At 41.7% G+C, this 20177-nt stretch overlaps 1 long non-coding RNA gene across 1 annotated transcript in view; it reads right to left on the bottom strand.

Moving 5' to 3' along the window:
• The window catches only part of LOC128853600 (uncharacterized), an 87895-nt gene extending 67949 nt beyond the window's left edge, over positions 1 to 19946 (bottom strand). Inside the window, exon 1 of the long non-coding RNA XR_008452231.1 lies at positions 19866 to 19946. This is a non-coding gene — a long non-coding RNA (uncharacterized LOC128853600). The remainder of the gene's footprint in view (positions 1 to 19865) is intronic.
• Positions 19947 to 20177: the final 231 nt, after the last annotated feature.

The following is a 20177-nucleotide window of genomic DNA, read 5'->3' as shown; positions in this document are numbered from 1 at the left end:
GAGGATGTTTGGTATTAGGGAACATTTGACATTAAGGAAAAGCTATAATCACAATTTAGTGCTGGAAGTTGGACAGACACAACCTCGAAAGAAAGCATACAGCTTTTGCAGCACTGATTAAAGTTTGTGACCCAAGGCAGATGGTTCTCTTTTTGTCATGTATAAGCCGTGCTTCAGAGCTGCAGAGAAGTGTTTTCCTCTCCTCTCACTACACAACTTGCCTTTTGCTGTTTCTCTTCAGCTCAGCACTAGCAAGCCAAGCTGAGGAGGGAGTTCTGCACACGGCAGACCGGTATTTTGACATCATTCTGAGAGCAGAGAGAATACATGTAGGTACTTGGCTTTTTGACTTAAGAAGTTGGCAAGAGTTGAAGTTACTACTTCATTTTTTTCAAGAACTAAAATAATTGGGTCACTAAAGTATTGAAATGGGTTATTCATGGAAATACACCAAGGTTGTACAGGCTTAGGTTTCACATGGATGATCTAATGGCTCCCCCAGAAAACAATTAGAAGCGATTTCTGTCTTACTTCTATGCAGAAATTGATCTGTTCCCATGCAGCAGCCAACCAAGCCAAGCTTGACTGGCAGGTAAGTAGAAAATGATTTACAGCAGGAAAACATGACACTAATTCTAAGCAAAACCTTGTCTATCATAATTCAAAGATCATATAGCTACCTCTGAACATGGTACGGATAGCTTTCTCAAGGAATTCAGCTAGCTGTTCTCTCGCCTCTGCTGAGCTGCTGTTAATGCTGCGCTAAGATGTTGACATCATCATATTTCTAATGATAAAATTAATGTCCCCCCTCTGTGAATATCAAAGAGCCATATGGTCAATTAGCCCAATGCTTGCCCAGCATTATTAGAACTTGCAACACAGAAATACGTATTTGTAATTCTTGTTTGCACTCAAATTGAAAGTTAACTGCTTTTTGAAAAAATCAGATTTATGGTGAACTGACAGCTTTTCTTAAGAAATCCCGAGGGAGAAGTGGCATTCAGAGATACCAAGAAAGTAAATTCACTACAAATTTGAGAAAGAGAGAATGAACTACGAAGCAGGAAGTTTATGTTCATAGGCACATTTAAGAATATAAATTTATTCCAAAAAGTACACATTGTAGATTACCCGGCATACAAATGGCTTTGTTTAGGACTTATGACTTCTATTAGTATTAATTACTTTTGCTGGCAACTTTAAATGTATAGCGGCCTTAAAGCAAGGGCAATACCTATTAAGTTTAATTACTTTCTCCTTCAGCCTAAGCAATAAAGAAGTATGGTGGAGACCTGGTTATTAACTGAGCGTGGCATCCAAATGAAGACACAGTGCACAATAATTGTGTTTGTTGGGCCACAAGCTGGTGTTTCTCATTGGTCTCTCCTATTGCAGAGATGAGATGGGCTGTAGGCAGCCAGTAAGGATTCTCCTCCCTTGACCTACTTTGGACAAAATCTCGTCCTCAGTCACATTTAAACCCTCATCACTTTCAGCAGAAACCATTTGCGTCAAAGGACGAATGAACAACTCCCCATCCTGTTTGCACATCAACAGTCTTGAGCCAGGCCTTCAAATACTCCAAGCACTTATCTTCTGTATTTTTGGTTAGGTTAGCTGATTTTAAACAAAAGACACATCTGCCTAGATACCAGCATGTTTCATGTTTTTCAGGAGAAAAATGTCATTTTTGCTTGCTTTGAACAATTCCTACCAGCATTTTTATGAAGCTACTGAAATTCACTCTGAGGATGTGCTTCAGCAGGAGAAAAAGTGGTGTCTATGTGTCCTTGCGCCTGTGTGTCTGGATCCGTGGCTTTGAAACTCGTTTAAGGTGACCATTGACTTTGGAATTCCTTGCAAGCTAGGTCACCTTACTACCAGGAGACCAAAATTTGACAGGAAACAAAAAACTTGTTTTAAAAATGAACAAAATAATAAGTGACAAGAGCCAAAGATTGCCCAAAAGCGCGGTGACTTTCACAGGACCAGGGCACCCTGAATGGTCCTGCCACCAGACCCTTTTCTTATTTAAACTCTTTCTGCACAGATTTCTCTGTCATTCCCATCATTACTGTTTCCAAACTCAATCACACCAACAGTGTTCACATGCATTTCTTCTTTTTTCACTGTTCATATCAGAATAAATATCCCCTGTGGCTACATCAGAGCAGGATCCCATCGACTTTCTGCATTCAACCCAACCTGTAATTCTTCCTAACAGTGATCTGAGGTCATCCCTGATCTACTTACTCTGAGTGATGTAACAACACTTTACTTCCCAAGTATTCCAAAAAGGATGAAAAAGGAACTCCAATAATGCAGTTCTCACACTAGGAATATTTGTTTTCAAGAAATCAAGTACATAACAGCATATAAAAATGCATCTGCTACTATTTCTCTAATCTTCCCACGCAGGTTTAACAATTTGCATTAAATTAGTAGACCAGCATATGCTAAAGAGCATCAAAATGTCTGACTGCCCATTTGCATTCACAGGAACCCAGAATAGCAATCAAGGAACTATTAGTAAAAGCTTAAAATAGGAAGGAAATTCCAACCTGATTTTTATGAGTGGGTTTTGACCATTTGAAGCATCAGGCACGTGCTGAATTCACAAAACGAGATAAGATCCTGGTCTCCGTTTTATAGTCTGCGAACAGATAAATGTGGATCCTACTTACAAGTGTTTATTTACATCAATAAAACAATCACACAAAAAGAAATCTATACCATTGACCCTGGAGAGAAGGACTATAATGACTTGCCTAAATCTCAGATTACTGGGAAAAGAAACTGTGCTGCAGCATAGCCACCCAGAGGAGAGACTCCACCACTGCCACTGGCTGCGAGGGAGAGGAGAAAGCAGAATTGCTTAGCGGCCTCCTGCGCAGCGTGGACATCGTTTAGGGTAGAGGAAGTTTACCCACAAAATCGGAGTAAAACTCATCCTTGAATGAACCATAGAGGTGAAGCAAATGTTAATAGAGGAGAACAGCTAATGACAGAAGAGCACAAACATTTCCTTCTGCTTTTTTGATGTGGGATAAAAATACTGACACTATTTCTCCCTATACTCAGGAACATTTCCCCTGTGTCTGTATCTTCCTCCTATGGTTCAATCAAACAATAATTGATGCAAAAAGCAATACATTTCTTTCTTACCCTTGACCCCCAGATTATTGCCTCTTCTGGTTTAGTTGGGCAGAATAAAGTCTGTGTTGTCCGGGAAGAGTCCTTGGTAGTGAGCATCCTGTTGGGACAGGTGTCCTCCCATGCTGGGCTGAGAATCACAGAATAGTCTGGGTTGGAAGGGACCTTAAAGCCCATCCAGTTCCACTCCCTGCCATGGGCAGGGACACCTCCCACTGGATCAGGCTGCCCAAGGCCCATCCAACCTGGCTTTGAACACCTCCAGGTGTTCAAGAGAAGGCAGCCACTCCTCCACAGCAACACGGAGATCAACGAATAGGCAGAAAATGGCATAAAAAGTTAAAAAGAGACTGAAATATTTTACAAATGGGGTTGGAAAAAAACCAACTAGTGAAGCATTTACTGGGTTGTGTGCCAACATCGTGGATAAAGAACTAGTAAAATAGGGAGAGTGTTTTCAAGAGCATCTTCACAGACCACACCCAAGGACTAGGTATGTGGCTAACGATGTGCACGCAGAAATACCCTCAGCCCTAGCACTGGCACTGGCGGCAGCACAGGAATCGTCTCCAGGGAGGCAGAGGCTGCAGCAGAGACCATTCGGGACTGGGAAAATAATGCTCAAAGGGAGGGTGTAAGAAAACAACCGTGTGGCTGTTAAACAAGCACAAGTGAACCTGGAGAGACAAGAAAGGAACAAGCAACTGGAAAAAGGCTTTAATTGCCAAACTGCTGTGATCTGACGGATTGTACCAATTGGTGCGGCATAGACTTACTGTCAGCATCCGAGAAAACTTCAGGAGAGGATAATTTTATCACAGATGCGATCAGAGACACACAAGCTGCTAAAAGAGAAACAAGAGGGTTTTGGAGGAGACTGGTGCACCCATCATCATTAACTTTATTGACTTTGAGAAAGCCTTTGATAGTCTTGAGAAAAATGCTTCCAGAAGATAAAGGCTAAATGTGGATTATCGCAGGAGATAGCGAGAAGAGCAAAGCTTTATGGAGAACCTGTCTGGTGTAAGAGCCTCACAATAGCAGGTGAATTCAAGCAAAGCTTTTCCAGCACCCATACATTAGAAAATTACTTGGAAGAAGGAAGCCAACAACCCACACTTTTGCAGACAGCAAGGCAGATTTCTCATTTTCTGCATACAAGAAGCAGGAGGATACCAAACGTCGGGTGATTTAGGAGAGGACTGAAAAGAGATGGGAAAAAGATTTCCATGAAAACAACACAGGACAGGTATAACAGTAAGAAGGACAAACAAATTCAGCATAACCATTATTCAATAGTCAATGGAGAATGCTGAAAGGTGTAACTCCCCTTCTAGGCTCACAACAGAATAAATAAAAACAAGAGTAGCAGAAGCAAGCAGAGACACAAACCAGGTAGGGAGAAACAGAATAACAGACTATGCGTGATTAACAACAGGCTGTTGGGCCCTTCTTTGTCATACCATATCATAAACTCTACATGGTTTTGCAGGGTAAAAAAGATTAATAATGTTAGAAAGCCAGAGTGAAACAATTGGGACCAAGACTCGCAGCTTTTTCTCACTGAAAACAGAATGTCTTTAGGTTTAGGCATGGTAGTTGCTGAAATAATCACTGGTGGAAGAAATGAAATCGTGCAGGAAACTGTTAGGGAAAGCACTGGTGATCAGTGGAGGATGAGTACCGGCTTGTGCTTGTTATTTTCTCTTTGCTTTGCGTGTCTGTGTTGTGTTTCCCTTCATTGGAAAAAGCAGATACTTTTAGAAGTTGTTTGCCTAGCTTCCTCATTTCTAATTCACATGCAACATATAATTTGCTTTTCTTCAGCTTTCCTTATACCATCATCTTCCCTGGCCTCCTTCCCAGCAGTGACTCACAAACAATGTGGATCACCTCCTGCTATTTGTAAATCTCTACCCAAGAATATCTCAAATTACTGTGATAATTTACTATCTCCAATTAAAATTAAGGTACATTGAAACTGAGAAAGAAATTAAATGCTGCAGTAGCCCATCAGGGTACCAAAAAGCAACCTGGAAGGTAGATTTGTATGTGCAAGTGAACAGCTCATATAGTAATAACAGTTTTCACACTGTTCTGATGAGGCTTTTGGGGAGCACTGGCCTAAATAGGACATTATAAAATATCATATCACCCTGTAAAAATTATTTATGCACTTAAATAAAATGTATGGCAAAAATCATTAATACAAAATAAAAAGTTCTTTTGAAAAAAAATCAATATTTTAAAAGTATAGTTTTGAAAATACGTATTTCTGATAAGCTTATCACAGCTCTCCTTTTCCAAGCACAACAGGAGGCTGTAAAACCTCCTATTAATTTTCCAGTTCATAGACCTAAAAAGCATGATGTGAGCTCCTTTTCAGGAAAGGTGAGCCTCTCCAGTTTACCTTGGCTTGTCATCATCAACAGCATCATTAATTTAAGCAACACGAGGGCTAATTTATTTATATCAAGCTTTGTTCATCTAGTGTATCACTTACAGCCTCAGAGCCTATCATCCTTATTTCAGGCGCGTGGAGGAAGCGGTGGAGGAGAAAGCACACCGCTGTTAGGGGCGCGGGAGATGATGGACACGCGGGGAAGGGAGTGATGCAGTGCAGCAGAAACCGGCAATGACAGTGATGTGAGTGCATGTCACAAGCGCGGCTGAGGCACATTTATTAGGGGAGTCTGTGTAATCTGCTAGCTAAGCTGCACCTTCCCGGACTTCCATCTCCATTTTCATCTGCCGGTACTCCTCACTGGTATAAATACCCTTAAAAAAACCCAACTCCTTCCCTTCTCTCTCATTCTGTCTTATACATGTAGAAACCATTCGAAAATGCGCTAGAGTTTTACCTCATCCCTCCACCATGTGGTGGAAATATTCTTATCACGTGAGAAGAAAGGAATGTGCCCGTAGAGGCTGTCCCTTGATGGGAAGTCATGGCTGAACCACAGACCTCAATGCTCTTCACTCTCAAAAAAAAACCTGCCTTAAATTTCCTGCTGCCCATCTCTCCCCTCACAGAGTTGGTGACCGCGGTGCAAAGGCAATCCACAAGGTGTATTTTTAGGTATATGTTATATATATTGAAACCAAAGTGGCTTAAATTCCAATGCCCATGCTGAACACCAATACAATTATTCAGGTTTGAGAGGAGAGTACTGGCTCAGTGTTGCTCACAACCGTTTAATTTCCCAAAGGAACTTTAAGAAAGTTTTTTTCAAAGGTTGGATATACAAGAACATAGCGTGACTCTGTGAGCTCTGCTGGGCGACTGTCCCAGACACGCGTTTTGCCTCTGTCCCTTTGGTGCCACACTGCAACTCCCCCCAGGTCGTGCGGATGCAGGATGCCTTCTCCGACCAAGAACTGGGCTTTTTTAAAACCCAGTCATTTCTGCCTCTTCTTTTGTTATAAGTATTGTAAGAGAAATCATCCACAATTCTTTCAAGATATTTACTTATCCTTCAGGCACGAAAGCAAATAGCGCATCTCTGTCACTGAATTGCTGCTTGTTTTCTTAAATTAAAGCCATACAACGTGATACAATGCCCAATTACAATCGTTAGTCATTCCATTATAATCATGTGTTGCTGGCTTAGCTCTTGATGAAAAAATGTATTTTTTTTAATACATTTTTGTGACTCTCCTTGTAATTCTAAGTAGATGCGACTCCAAATATTGATTAAAAAGCGTACAGCTTTGGGGATGCTTGTTTCCATTTATTGCAATTATGATGGTGTGGCTGTTTGGGAAAGAACGAAACTGCGAGGATATTAAAAAACCAACGTAAAGAACTAAATCAGCCAAGGAATGGAGTGCTTCAGGGTACAACAGAAGAGCTCCCACATTCTTTTCGAGTCCATGGCGCTCATATAGGCTAAGAATTTACCTGGTTTGATGCTCTGGTGTGGGTTTGGGTATGGGGGCTGATTTTACTGCAAGGGCTGAGCCAACTCCTACTACTCATCCTCTACCCCGCACGCCCCATGGCTTTCTGCTCCCCCGTATTGCAGCTCCCAGGAGACCTCAGTTCACAAATTGGAATACGAAAATTAATGGCTCTTTTTATTATGTGGGTGGGGATGGGAGGGAGAGCCGCGTTGCTTGTCATTATATCAGTGTAATTCACTCCAGCACTTGAGTGTTTTTTAAACGGATGCTAGGGCAGACCTTTGCAAGCATTTATGTATCAGATTTGTGCTGACTTCACACCTCTAAAACAACAACCCTTGAGAATTATGGAGGCTATGTCAAAGCGCCTCAGCAGGGCACAGGCTCAAGAGCCTTACGTGCTCTTGAAAAATTTTATTCCATGGATGAGTAATAAAAAGTCAGTACAAGCAATGACTATTTAATGACCATTAATAGAAGTCTGTGGGCTCTATCCAGCTCCCTGTGCTCATGCCCTCAGCAGCAAAGGACTGCAAATGTACCTTTAGCTGGACTTGAGACCCAGCTGCATCCTTCCACCCCAACCGTGACACTCTCTGGGGTCAGAGCTGCTCCCTGCTTCCTAAAACTTGACCTGTGATCAATAAAGCATCTACGTTGTTTTAAGTAGCAATAAAAACACTTAGCTATGACAGAGTAAATGCATTTTTGCAAATTTTAAAATATCAAGGAAATCATAGAATAGTTTGTTTGGAAAAGGTCTTTGAGATAGAGTCCAACCGTACCTGTCCACTACTAAACTATATCCCGGAGCACCTCATCCACCCATCTTTCAAATCCACCTGGGGATAGCACCTCGACCACCTCCCTGGGCAGCCGTTCCAGTTCCTGAGAACTCTTTCAGTGAAGAAATTTTTCCTGATGTCTAATCTGAATCTTCCCCGGTGCAACTTGAGGCCTCTCATCCTAAATACACACCACTCAAAAATAATTAACTTTGTGTTGCAATTGTAGCAGACAAACACAAAGCTGAAGTATTTAAAAATAATAAATATTAAAATCTCAACATTTTCTAACAGTTTATATGTGACTCTTTGTAGTCAACCACTTTTCTTAAACCTAACGATATCCCTTAGTCAAAATTTCTGCAAGATCAAGGTCAGCGGTTTTCTTGTTTCCACTTTCTTAAAACAAACCTGAACAGTATTTTATCATTACAAGAAGTAACAGCCATTTTCAGAAAAATGCCTACATTTCTGAGATGATTTGACCAATTACAGTGACGTGTCTGTCCAGTTATGTCAACAGATGCTGTCTTGGCATTAATGGAACTAAGTGATCAACGTTAGCGAATCTGACAAGTCACGGAACAAAGATGCGCAGGCAGAAGAAATGAATTTTGAACAGATGTACCCAGGAAGATAAGTGAAACACTGAAGAGATCAGCTATGCCCTGCACGAGTCCCGACAGCCCCACAGCACCAATGCCTGAGCTCTCCCCTAATTTACAATGGAGCATTTTGAAACTTCTCACTTCCACAGATGATAAACCATGCAAATTGTCCTTGCAGGGAAATACCGTGCTTGCTGTTATCTGTACCAACAGGAGCAAAGCTTGTGCATGGTTCAGCACAGTTCATGTTTGTTGGTGTATTAAAACTGCCCAATTTTGTAACTGTAGGTGTGGAGTTGTACACACAGAACAACAGGTTCCCAGAAATCGTGCACACTAGTGGGCAGTCAAAGAGTTCACATCAGGAATGATGCCTCTGAAAACAGCCACATGCAAAGTGTGTCGGAGTAACACACTCCCCATGTGCTCAGCATTCCAATGTGGTCTTCATTAATGCCCCACAGAGCAGCTTTATAGGATCCCATCAAGGCCAGGTTGGATGGGCCTCGGGCAGCCCAATCTAGTGGGATGTCCATCGCAGGAGGGGTTGGAACTGGATGATCCTTAAGGTCCCTTCCAACCCAAACTATTCTACCATTCTATGATCCCCAAAACTCACAACTCATACAGGCTGAGAAGATAAAGTAATCCCTTGACAACATCTGCTTGCTAGAAATTAGCCTGGCCTTCTGCTTTGCAGGACCAGATTCCCAAACACTGCTTCTATTAAAAAAATGGAGCTTTTGCATAAGGTGGACCAAGAATAACGGGGGAAACCACCGCCTGATTCAAGAACAAGGTTCATTGTATTTCAACATGCATGACACTGAGTGTCCTACAGGCATCATCTGGGGCTCTGCACAATGGATAAATGACGTTTGTGACAAAGATACTAAGACTGACCACGTATTTAGCGGATGCCGCTGTGCCAAAAGCCCTGGAGAGGCTGGATTCACTGACAGATTGCCTCAGGTATTTATTACACCACATATAGTCAAACTGAGACAAATATTTGCATCAAATACCCTGTTTCCACGCCAGGGGAGAGTTTCAAAGATAGAAATGGGACTTCATTAACAGCACCTGTCTCCTTTTGAGTGTGAAATGAGACTTTAATTGCCGTTATATCTTCAAAATATCAAATTGATCCGTTTGTTTCAACTGCTGTAAATAGTGATTGCCAGGCAACAAGAACGGGATTTTAAAAGAAACCGAAATGAAGAAGCTCAGATCCCAAGAACTTGCACTGAAACTTATGCTGCAGAGTAATCAGGGCCTTTTGCAAAACCTGATTTCAAAACATATATACAGACAGCAACCTGGAAAAATTGGCCAGTAGCACAAGCACTGTTCATTTTTCTGCCATATATTTATTAACATTTTAGAGACTGAGTGGCCAAACTAAATGGAGGACACATAATAACAGACTTTGTACAAATAAGGGTTTAAACAAAATGCGTTTTAGTCACTGTAGAAGGTCACGGTCTTCAGAAAATGCTAAACACTTTCCTCTGTAGGCAAAAAAAAAATGCCCTCAAAGGTGTCACAAGTTGGACAGCCAAAGTAATTATTCACCTGGGAAACTTTAGGCTATTATCTCCAATCATATCTTCAAGGATTGGATGCTGATAATTCACAGTCACGGGAATGAAATGCTCCGGTATGAGACAAAAGTGAGGGAGATGAGTTACGGACTTCCCTGATAATGGAAAAACGAGCGGCATGTTGATCATATACACTAAGATTACAAACTTGGTCAGCCTTGCTGTAATGTAGAGCACGTAGCAGGGCGTAGTAAATTACTGTACAGTTAAATTATGCTGTCACATCCCTATAGAAAGTAGGACTGTTGAACGGAATACTGTCCTTGCACTCAGAAGACCTGACTTTGGCTCCTGGCACTGGGTAACTCTGGACAGGTTGTTTCTGTGCTTTGTTTTGCCTGTCAGGAAAAAAATGATGCTGGTGAGCATCCCAACCTCGCACATACCCAGCACTGGAATTTCTTGTGAAACTACTTGCATTCTGTCAAATCCAACATAAAACCCTTTTAGTGGAGCCACCAGGCTGAGACAGCTCCTTTCTGCATGCAGAGGGCCTGTTTTGGACAAGCAGAGACCACCTCACCTGTGCCTGTAAAAGTGCCATAGCCAGGGTACAATACGCACCCTCCGGTTCCTTATAAAACATGAAAGTTTGGTCAAAGCAATACCTATTCATTAAAGACCCTCAAGTGAAGAACATGCTCTTTCAGCAGCGATGCCTAAGCAGGGATTTACAAGTGTGCTCTGTGCACATCTGTATCATCAATAATAAATACGGAAAATACATCTTTCCACATGGGCTCTGAGACCTCCCCAATGGAATTAGATCAGCAATGATAGTGACAGCAGTTCTTATAGCTTTTAAATTTTATTTTACTTTATATGGAACGTTCCCTTTGTGGTTTACATAAATCCTCGCGACCTGAGCTCAGAAGCAACAGTCAGAGTGTGTGCAAACTGTAGCTCTGGTGCAGGATGGGAGAAGATGAGCAATGCTGACAGCCACTCATGGGCAGAAGAAGCTGCCATGAGCAGAAACAAGCGTGGCAGGAACCAGAGGGAGATTGCATGGAGCAGAGGTGAACCTGCTTATTAATTATAAAGACACAAAACCTGGAAGATTAGGCCAAAACAAAATGATCTCATAAAGCATAAAATGCTGTACAGTGGTCTGTGAGATGCAGTCAAAAAGAAGAACAAAGCTCAGGAAGAACAGACAGGAAAGAAATCTAAATAAAGCTGGTTAAGCCATTACCTAACTGAAAGCAATTAGGAAGCTCTTAGAAGTCCTCAGAGGACTCAAAAGTTCAGAGGAGTCCTGATGCAGGGAGCTGGAACTGGGACCTTTGCAGGAAAAACTAAAATTAACTGCCCCTTCCTCTCTTAAGCAATTAGCTCCTACAAAAATCCAATTGAAAGAAATAAAGCAAAATACATCTCTTGACAGCCAGGTACTTTATGTAGTGTACACCCATCGTACAGCAAAACCAGGTCACATTTAAATTCATGCTGCAGGACAATTGATTTTTTTTTTTTTTTTAAAGATTTACTTTTTCATCGATTTTTCAGACATCCCCAGATACGATTTTGGTCACTTCATCAATAATATTAAAACAGAAAAAGGAAAGAAATACAGGAAGGAAGGGCAATTGTTTTACTTTATTTCAAAGCCTTCTACTCCAGTGTCTCCTTTGCTGTGTACTGGGCCAAAACTTCCCCTGGGACAAATCCAGCCATCGAGATTACGAGAGATATTCCTATTTATGCTGGGCCTGATCATGGTCCTTTACCTTCAAAAACACAAACAAAGCCATGTAAGTCATATCAGTGCTAATTCCAAAAATGCCCCACTCAACAACTGCTAATCAGTTCATTGATTCACCCTCGTGCTATACGATAAATTCAGCCTGACAGTCCACGATGGGAGAGAGCCTTTTAGTTAACCAGCTTTGACAAGAGGATGGGAAGCCTTGTAGCAGAGTTGGCCAAACATTGAGTCATTGCCACCTTAAAGCATTCCCTCTGGGAAACTTCAATTACCCCTTTCCTCAATGATTTTCTTTTCAGAATAGTCTTTAAGAATTTAGAAACAACTATAAATAGGGAAAAGTCTAAGCACCAGAGAGTGTTCTAGAAACAAAGCAACAGAGTCCTGCCCCAAATCCTTTCCATCAAGCTGCTTTTGAGAGCTCCTACTTGACGCTGGCCGTAACATTACACTCTCAGAGCTGAAGGTACACAACGAGGAAAGCAGCCTCCATCTCACATAGTAGCGCTATGTCCTTCATCACAATGAGATGAGAAGGGGGTAGATACTCTCATAAGGGCTGAAGCGGAGAAGGTTACAGATCTCAAATTCACTAGAAGTTTTGCTCAAGTCCAGTCCATATACGTAAAAATGAAACTCCCCAAACCCTCAGTCAGTTTAATGAGTGCCCCAAAGCCACCCGGCAGTGTGGAGCTGCCTCTTGCCGAGGGTGCCTGGCTTAGACCCAGGTCTTCTGGGACTCTAACACCCTCATGGGGGTTTGCTGTATAAAGTGTGCAATGCGTTCACTCAGTGACATGGTTGCATCAGTGAAAGTCCAGCAGACACATCAAAAATACTCGCAGAGACACCGTCCTCTCACCAAAGCTGCAAAGGGCTTCACTCTTTCTTCTATCACAGTACAGGTTTTGCTCCCTGGGTTGTCAAAATCTGGCTAAAGCCCTGGCAATGGTAAGTAAAGAGATGCCAAACTCTTGTAGGAGTGAGTGACCTTTCTACTGTCCCCTCTTGCAATTCAAGCTGCTTCCTCTCCCTCCCTAGAGGAGATCAAGGGAGGTTAAGTTACACCTTCCATGATATAACTCTGTCTTCTCCTTTAGATGTGCCAGACTATCTCTCTGCTCTGGTATTTTACCTCAGGCACTTTCCTACATGCTTTTTTGAAGGTGGCTGAGAAGCAATCTTGATGTTATGGCTGAGCTGCTGCCTCCCTCAGAGATCAGAAACCAGATAATTCATTTTTTCCCTCCAGATATGTGACCTATTCCACAGATACTGGCTGACCAGTTGGAGAAAATTAGATTTGACAAGTGTCAGGGGTGGCCTATATCATACTCCCTAACTCCAGCTTTCCTCAGCTTCTCCTCCACCAGCAGCAACTGCGATTTCCCTGGAATTACTAGACAGATGAGTTTATAAAGAGGAGTTGCCATCTGCTTGGTCCTGGACTACTTAGCCAGCTGCTAAACTTAGGTAAGGGGCCAGCCAGTGCCTCGCAAATTAGGGATTACAAAGGGAAATTAGGGATTTCATGCCCTGTTCTGGTATCTACCGGAATTTCAGGGGTAGGATCTGAGGGGCTGGGTGGGCTCGCTGGTTGGAAAGGCACTGAGCCAGAGTTAACTTGGTTGCCAGTTAACCCAACAGTCACATCTGTAACTGGAGGAAGACAACAATAATATAAAACCCCACAAATGTAGGATTTGGTGATACACAGCCAGGTGGCAAACTGGATTGCCAGGGCTTCAAAGAAATGAGCATCAAGGTGTTCACAGGACACGGGAATGCAGAGACTGTGAAGAGGGAAGGGTAAACTGCTGAAAATCTGATGGGGATGATGCTCTGTTTTGCGGAGCCGGCGGGAGTGTGGATTGGCTACAACCTTCCACACAGCTGTCAAGAGGGAGATACGAGTGAAAGGGCAGTCCTGATAGAAAAGGAACAAAGAGTATTTGGACTCTATCTATAGCTCTAATTAGCTGATGTGTAATTATGAATATACTAAAGGTTCATATGTACATAATTAATGTTACAATTATACAAAGATCTGTCCATGTGCAGAAAACAGGGATAAAGAGTCATAATACATGTAATTGCTATGTAAGAATGACCGAATGCACATAGCATTTGTGCTGTTCATAATTAATTAAATCACAACCAAAACTACCTGCGGGCTTTTCTGCTGCTCAGTGGTACATTTATAAGCATTTTTCTACTCAGGGCATTACCCTGTGTAAGACTGGATGGTAAATGTCCAAAGGGTAAAGAAGAAATACGTGACATCCAGCATACACATTAGGAAAAAATTGTCTCCTCTGAGGCATTTAAGCTCATTTTCTCCTCAAATGGATTGTCTAAAACAAATTACCCACAAAAGGAACACGTTTTCTAACACAGATAGGATAAATATCAAATAAAGAATTTGAACCCACAAGAGGACTCACTGGTTGAAACAAAGAGTTAAACCTACCCAAGGGTAAAGCTTAAAAAATATCCAGGAAATATTTGTGGTTGCAAGGGTTCAGGATGACAGGCACACAAAAAAAAGAATTAAAGAAAAAAAAAAGATTTTTTTCCTTGTTTTGTTCAGACATTTTCATACAATTCACAAAGAACAATCACTGCAAGTCTTAATCTCTTCTAATGCCTCTCATTATTATCATTGATGATTATCCAGCAGCTTCCACAGGCCTCAGGACACTTTAGAGACTCACCAGACCGAGGGCTATGTCATCCTCAGAGCTCCTGCAGAACTTCTTTCTTCACCTCATCCACGAGAGAGTGCACTGCGCCACCACAACCCAGACAGCCGGGCACCAATTATGAGGACAAAACAGCCTAATTCTGCTTATAACCTGTAGGAAGCGATTCACTAGCCTCTTTCTACCTTTAAGAAACCTCATCTTATAATGATGTATAGCAGAAATATCATTTTGCAGTATTCATACACAACCGGACCGACAGACAACACCGAATCGTGTTCTCATCCCTGTCTTGTAGGATCTTCTGTGCCAGTGAGATGGTGGGATTGTGTCTGCATGGCTGGTGGGGACACTACACCTGCTTTATTGCTACAGAAACAGTTCCAACTCTCCAACGGGCACCTTATACATACTAAGTTTTTTTCTAGAGTGAAATACAGACTCCAGAGTTCCTGCGTGGTGGCATTGCAAAGCAGGAAACGAACGCTGGAGAAGGGCTCATAGAAGCCACGAAGTGCCATCAGCACAAGGCGAGACACCCAGAAACTACAAACGATTTATGCTACTGCCAACTTGTGAAAAATGAGAAAGCAAACAAAAATCCTCGTCTCAAACTCTGCCTGCATAAACTGCTTTAACATTCCAGATGAAAAGGTCAATGCCCAAAAGCAGGTGGCTTAATGGGTTTCTGTAACGTAATTGATACTGTCAGCCCCAGACACACCAAAATCGCAGGTCAGATTCCCCAAAACATAAAAAAGGATTTAGTATCATAAGATTAAGCTTTAATGTAACTGAAGGCTTAATTTTAGCCCTTCAGCTCTTAATCTTTTGAAAATAACATTTTCAAGCTCTTTTCCCCCCACACTATGAAGGCTGGAATTTTACTTTCCTTTAAAAACGGAGATACGTTTCAATCACTCCAGCTATAATTACACAAATTATAGCCATCCTGTGAAAGTATGGTTAACTACTAGTGTAATTATTATCAACTAGCATCAGACTAGGCTAAACTGACAAAAGCCACACAGCACTGTTGTCAGAAGAAATTAAAAGAAAACAAAACCAAACCGAACCAAAAAATCCTGACAGGAGACTAATGATAAAATCCCTGGAGCTGGCAGTGCTGTCACAGAGCACAAACAACAAAATGCATTCAAATGAAAGTTTGTGCAGCCTGTCACAGAGTATATAATATGCAGGAAACATTTTTTTCATAAGGGCTGACTGCTTTCCTGTTGACACTAATGCACCAAGAACAGCTGCAGATGGGCAGTAGCATTAATTTTTGATCATTCTCCCCATAGATTTCTGAGGGCTGAGGGTCAAAGGAAGATGGATAAGTACAGTGCCCATCTATAAAGGCAGATTGTCCCTCATTCCTATTTTGTAGCAGTATAAAAAATGCCGTTGACATTAATGGGATTTTACTACACACGTCTAGGAGGAAAAACAAACAACAAAAAAAGAAAAATAATAACAGAAATAAAAAGAAGTGTTCCCCTCCTTGAGATGATAGAGCTTTCAGGCTGTTGTGTCTAAACTGGCACAGCCCTGCAGATGAACGCAGGCACGGTGGAAAGAAGCTGCTTCCAAAGGTAACAGTTATAGCTCCGTGCAGCTCATACAGCGGCACCCGACATATCTCACAGGGACGCGGGAATTATCCTGCCTGGAGACCGGGGCTGCAGGCACCGAGTGCCCTTTGAGGTGCTCTGAGTCCTCGGCCGCGCTCGGTCTCTCCGCGAGGTGTCCAAAGCGTTGATGCTCTCTGCAGTGCGGGCAGAGCAGGTCCCTGGTGAGCGCAGCTGGCTGCGGGCTCTCTGCCTCGCCCGGTCTGCTCATTTGTGACGCGCTTCTGCACTAATTCAGCTGCACTGAAATTGCACGTCTTTAAGAAAAAAAAAATAACGTTGTCTACTGCTGTGATGATGATCAAGAGACAACCTTAAACTACTCCGCATTGACAAAAAGCCACGTAGTGTTGTCACAAAAGTGGCAATTTTTAGTGACTAATGGAAACTTTTAGGGAGGTCAGGATTCAGCTCCTCAGACAGAGACACACGGGGAGCCCGACCCACCTGGAAGGGGACCGTGGATCCCCGGTTGGAGAACAGGGACAAGAGAAGTGGCAATCTCGGAGAGATGTGGACTGTGGGAGAAGCACAACTCCTCCACGCATTTCTGCAGGGTTTCTCCTTCCCTAAAATAGCCCAGAAATTAATGACCTGGTTAATGCCTAATCATTACCGAATTTCATTTCTTTCAAAGATACTTCATTTTATCCCTTCCTCTGCTTTTTCATGAGCAGTGCTTCTTCACTCTGCTATCTAGAGAAGTTATTCCTAATTTGAGCCTCGGTGCAAGAGCTCTAACATGGACTTGATCACTACATTCATCTGAAGCAGCAAATGGCTTTTCAGGTCTTATAAAAAGCTGTGACTCAAAACTACCACCATCTATAAATGAAATAAATGCAGCTTCGCCTTCAGATTTCCTGAAGGATGTTTTCCGTGATAGAGTTAAGGATTAACTATAATCTGTTCTTTCATCTTTCAGCAGGGTAAAAACTAAGCAAGTTTGTAACACCACAGAACTACACCTGATGAGTCTCCCACATCCCTCCTGTATGGACCAAACTCACCTACTGGGAACTTAGACCTCTTTGTGAGACTTGGCAAACTGACCTGCTGCCCCATTCCAGCAGGGAGCGGAGCATAAAACTGCTGCCAGTTCTATAAGAATTTCCTTTAGAGACTATTGCTGTCCTGCTGCCGTGATGTGACACCATCAAGACAACCAAGAAGTTTTCAGAGCGCTCCATTAATGTCCTCTGAAGGAAATCCTCTTAAGATAAGGGTTTGTCTGCATAAGACTGAAGGTCAAAATAAAAACAATGTGATGTTGTATAGAAAGAACAGGTTGATTGGGAGGAAGGTGGGAAGAGAAAGATGAAGAGATGCCTGGTTTAGACAGGAGAAGAAGTGAAGGTTTCTATTGCAATACTCAAGGCAGAACTTCAATAAAATGATGGTTTCAAATACACTGCTCCATCTCATGGTACTTCAGTGTGTCACCCCCAAGCTTCTTTCACAAGCCAAATCAGACGTTAAAGCTTTTCCTATCTAAAAATTCCAGGCACCTGTTAAGGGAAAAAATGTTTTGAAAGTCAAGAGAAAAAACTATACCTGTGGTTTCAACTACTACCATTTCCATATAAAATGACTCATTAAAAACATCTGCATCAAGATTTAGGGTCGGACCATTATTTTCATGCAATATGCAATTTTGAAGTTTTAGGTGACCATTCCATGGGACGTAATAAATCTTCTGTGGCTGTGAGCGGTTGATATGGTTTATTTTAATGGCCACAGTTAAAGGTTTCATGGGATCAGGCCACAACCAAATCTCTTTATAATAATTCTTTAGGCTACTGCATAATTTATAGCCCTTATGCACTTTTCATGATCTAATTTACCTTCCTCTTAAAATATTTTGTAAAACCGGTGTTCCATTTATAATGATATATATCCCATTATAAAACATACTTACTACTTTGTTACCAGAATAGCATTTTATGTGTGTAAACCAGGAGGCATTAGCATATGCCAAAATTACTCTCCCAACTCAGTGATATACGGAGCATAATGGAATTACAAGCAATTTGGTGCACACTGTCAAAAATATAAATGTACTGAGAGTTTAATAGCAGGCCTGCAAATCATGTTCCATGAGAAAAGCATATTTTTGTAAATGAGATTCCCCAAAAAGAGTAAAGTCTAGAAGTGAGGTGAAGGAACGCAGAGAAGTCAGCTATAGGGACTGCAATCCTATGTTTCTCATGCATCACCACCCAGGGGAGAGAGAAAAAGACAAACTCCATGGGTTCACCATCAACATTGTCCCAAGATGAGAAAGCCAAAAAGATTGAGAGGAAAGGCTATGATGTGTTTGAAGGAAGATTCACAAAGAGCAATCATACTCACAAACCCAGATTGTTTTGACTCTGTTTAACTAGAACATCTGAAAGCCTGTCTCTCTAAAGCTGGCAGCAAGTGATCTCTGCAGACTCCTTCAAGCTCTTTCTACACATTTCAGTAGTATTTAACCATACCCAACTTAAACAGGATTTCCTTGACCTTCACAGTAAATAAGTTTCTCTGCCTAAACCGTACTCTAAAGGCATATAATGATAGTTCAACAGACACTCCAGCATGGACCATCTACCCCATATCTAGCCTTCCCTAAAGAAAACCTCTCACTCAATCAAGCATGTAAAGTATTTCCTGGCAGCAAAAGTGAAATGTAATTTTCTCATGTTACTGCAATATGGAAAATATTACACCACCTGCCACGCCATAATTCAGTAAAACAAGGGGGAGGAGGCAGGGGAGTGATCATTATTTCCTTTTGCAAGATTGTGTATGTAAGCACTTATGTATGGTCGTTTTCTTAGTGGGAATATTTGTTACAGTTCCCATTTTTATCAGGCTGTATTCAAAATCTTGTTTGCTTCCCCAAAATACCCACACAAATCAGGTGCTGCAGAGCTGGGCTATATTTACTCCCATATACCCAAACTCTAAGCTTTATTACCTAAAATATCTATAGGAAGCAAATAGCAGTAACATCTCACAAAGTTGTTATTTCCCTTTATTTATGTCTTCATTTTCTTGTGCTTTACAACACCAACATTACCCAGCAGAAGCACAGCTACACATGGAAAGGTTTCCATACGCTTCAGAAATACCAATGACTAACTATGATAATGTTGTCACTTAATATTTAACACAGTATCAAAGAACCTCTACACTTATTCCCATTTTATATATCATGAAACTGAAATAAAGGAAATTTTACTGGGTTTCCAATAACTTTCCTATAATTGAATGTTTGGGCCAGAGTCAAGAACAGAATCCAAATTGCTTCATTTCCAATGTTAGGTTTCAAAAACAACCTCATGTTTTATCTCAGAGCAGTTCTCTTGGCAATTCTAACGTCTCTGTCTCAGGAGTACATGGTCCCTTTACCTATTTCAAAGTTGGCAAGACGAAGATTTTAGTTTTAAGGGAACATATTTCTTTCCTCCCAAAAGATATGTGCACGCGTTCTTAGAGCAAGAAGATTCAGCCTAGCTATTCCCTTCCCTCTTAGGATCGCTGAAAAGCCGCGCTCGCTTCAATTTACAGTAGCTCGCGCCAATTCAATAACCCCATTCAAACTCATGACAGTGACTATTATCTGTATGCCAGCTGCTTTGATCTAACCAAAAGGCTGTACAACAGTAATCCGAGGATACATGCTCTGCTAAGTTAGATTTTAGCTACCGTAGCGTACTGACTAGAAACCGTATTTCTGCATCTCCTAAAGTAATATATAGAGAGGAAAACAAATCCCACCTGCAGCTGCGCCAACAAGTAATGACCAGGTTGGGGAAGAGGCACAGGATTTGCCAGGCTCTTTGCTGTTTCATACTGGCAAAAAAAAGAAAAAAATCCTTTAGCCCTGCATTTCAAATCCTTCTCGATTTCTGGAGGGTTACTGAACACAAGACTGCATATTGCATTTGGCAGTGATAAAATCAAACTGTCATTGCTACTGGAGGCTGAGCACAACTCATATATATCTTACCTTTTAAGCCCATTCTATCGAAGCTGTAGCACAAATAAAGATGAATACTATCTCTTTCTAAGCCCGCACAAAAACACCCC

Source organism: Cuculus canorus, chromosome 14, assembly GCF_017976375.1.
Source record: "Cuculus canorus isolate bCucCan1 chromosome 14, bCucCan1.pri, whole genome shotgun sequence".
Lineage (NCBI taxonomy): Eukaryota > Metazoa > Chordata > Aves > Cuculiformes > Cuculidae > Cuculus > Cuculus canorus.
This window is presented reverse-complemented; position numbering and strand designations above follow the sequence as displayed.